Source organism: Oratosquilla oratoria, chromosome 22 (genome assembly GCF_046742065.1).
Source record: "Oratosquilla oratoria isolate Oo_2021 chromosome 22, ASM4674206v1, whole genome shotgun sequence".
NCBI classification, from domain to species: Eukaryota; Metazoa; Arthropoda; class Malacostraca; order Stomatopoda; family Squillidae; genus Oratosquilla; species Oratosquilla oratoria.
The window spans coordinates 22,029,833-22,032,332 of record NC_134798.1 but is presented as its reverse complement, the minus strand read 5'-3'; the positions used below and the strand labels follow the sequence as shown (position 1 = coordinate 22,032,332).

The 2,500-nt window shown below is 40.1% G+C and overlaps 1 protein-coding gene across 1 annotated transcript in view; it reads left to right on the top strand.

Moving 5' to 3' along the window:
- Window positions 1–2,500, top strand: part of LOC143037309 (uncharacterized) — a 357,534-nt gene that overhangs the window by 235,698 nt on the left and 119,336 nt on the right. The gene's annotated exons all lie outside the window — the stretch shown is intronic.

Sequence of the window (2,500 nt, the reverse complement as noted above, 5' to 3'; positions counted from 1 at the left end):
ATTTACGACAATACACAACGTTCAGTTACAAAACATAGCAAAGGAACTGGTCCAAAAAACGTGGTCAGTTCGCGAGGTATGGACAATTTGAAGTCATGATTTGGAATGAAAAATAAATCGCCAGACTTTAAGCAAATTCCTATGGCGACGTGGCGGTTCGAGTCGGTTTCCAAGGATCACTGACAAGCTAATGACAAAATATCACGGTGTAAACACTATTACACAAGAATACCAATGCATAATACAAATAATATACATAATATAGATATATAGAAATATGAAACAAAGCACAGTACCCCTACACAAAATATATCTAAGACAATACGAATGAATGATGCTAGAACTCGTTTAAAAGATTAGTTACTACTGGAACTAAACATATCGACATAAAGTTAGCATTGTTGCTACGTAATAAAGGTGGATACTAGTCCATCCTACAAAGCAAATGTCTTACATTTGATAGTCACCTTGTATTTATATACCAAAAATGTTGCCAAACTACAGCAATCAAATTTAAAGGTTTGGACATCCCAGATAACTTTGAATAATAGCGTAAATTGATATTCTATTAACAAAACTTACGATACTTTTCTGCACAAGTAAATTTTGAAACAACTCCAATCACTTAATTCTTAGTGTATTATAAGGTACTAGAAAAGAAATTGGTTCAGCAACTACAGAACAGTTCTACTCTAGAATGAGAAACTTCAAGCAAAACGGAAGATGTTCAAGGTTGGGGAACTCCTCAAGGAAGGTTCCGGTGCAGGCCGCCGCTCCACATGACCTCAGGGTCAGAAAGGCTGCTCTCCCGTTTACTTTATATTCACCCCTGCCATACGTCATCTGTTTACCTTATACTGATATGATTCCCTTTCCCTGTCCCTGAACCTCTTCTGCCGCTCTTTCTTCATGTTTTAATCTCATCCTGATTCTCCACACCGTCCTTTATACCTTCAACCACTTCCTTTCCGGCTGTCTGTCCTCTACCTGTCGACTCGTACACTTTTCCTAATTGTCTCTTCCTTTATTCCCTCCCCCATGCCCGTTCGTACTCTCTTAGCATCGGCCAGTGCACTTCCTCGTCTATACTATCACAGTCCAGTTTCAGACCGTAAATATTACTCACGTAGCTCATCCCAAAAACTGTCCTAATTTCATTTAGTCCGTCAAAGCTTTTAGGCTTTTGTTTCGTACAGTGGAAATGTTTCATTGTCCTCACCTTAAATTATTTATTTTCTTTTTTTTTTTTCATTCCTTTACAGCAGTGGTTCCCAAACTGTGGGTAAATTACCCCCTGGGGGGGAGGTAACAAATTTTCGGGGATAATGGAGGGCTGACAAAAAAAATAAAAATAAAATGAAATAAAATAAAATCAAGAAAACATTACGGTACCCGGCATTAGGATTAAGGTTAACTTAGTACGTATAATTGTAAAACTGAAAAAAAAAAGTTTGGGAACCACTGCTTTACAGCATCTCATACACTTTACTTCTGCCCTGTTTCTACTTCTTGTTTTTGTACTTGCACCATATTCATAGTCCAGATATGTAAATAGCTATTCTTCATTTCGTCTAATGCTGCACGTGGTCAATTGCACCTGCTGCTCTAAAGATCTGTTCCTTTCACTGCAATGTGTGGGAAAACCAAGGATATTACGATTTTATTAAACAACTGAAGAGGACAACTTCAATGTGCAGTTGTGGGTGAAGGGCCCCGGCATGGTACTTCCCTCAGAGATCCAAGAAACAGTTCATTCCCCCTCCCTCTTTTCTCTCTCTCTCTCTCTCTCTCTCTCTCTCTCTCTCTCTCTCTCTCTCTCTCTCTCTCTCTCTCTCTCTCTCTCTCTCTCTCTCTCTCTCTCTCTCTCTCTCTCTCTCTCTCTCTCTCTCTCTCTCTCTCTCTCTCTCTCTCTCTCTCTCTCTCTCTCTCTCTCTCTCTCTCTCTCTCTCTCTCTCTCTCTCTCTCTCTCTCTCTCTCTCTCTCTCTCTCTCTCTCTCTCTCTCTCTCTCTCTCTCTCTCTCTCTCTCTCTCTCTCTCTCTCTCTCTCTCTCTCTCTCTCTCACTCTCTCTCTCTCTCTCTCTCTCTCTCTCTCTCTCTCTCTCTCTCTCTCTCTCTCTCTCTCTCTCTCTCTCTCTCTCTCTCTCTCTCTCTCTCTCTCTCTCTCTCTCTCTCTCTCTCTCTCTCTCTGTCACATAATGATAATTATATTGATATCAGTGCAAGCTCCTGTCGGCGGCTGTCGTTATGGTAAATGTGGTGGTGATGGTGATGCCAACGGTGATAGTGGAGGTGATGGTGATGGTAAAGACGATCCTGATGACAACGGAAGCGGTGATGGTGTTTTTGATGGTGATTATGGTGATAGTGATATTGATGGTGATAGCGATGATGAAGGTGATGGGGATGAGTGTGATGGTGATGTCAAGTATGTGTCTCCATATATACGGATATATATATATATATATATATATATATATTTATATATATATATATATATAT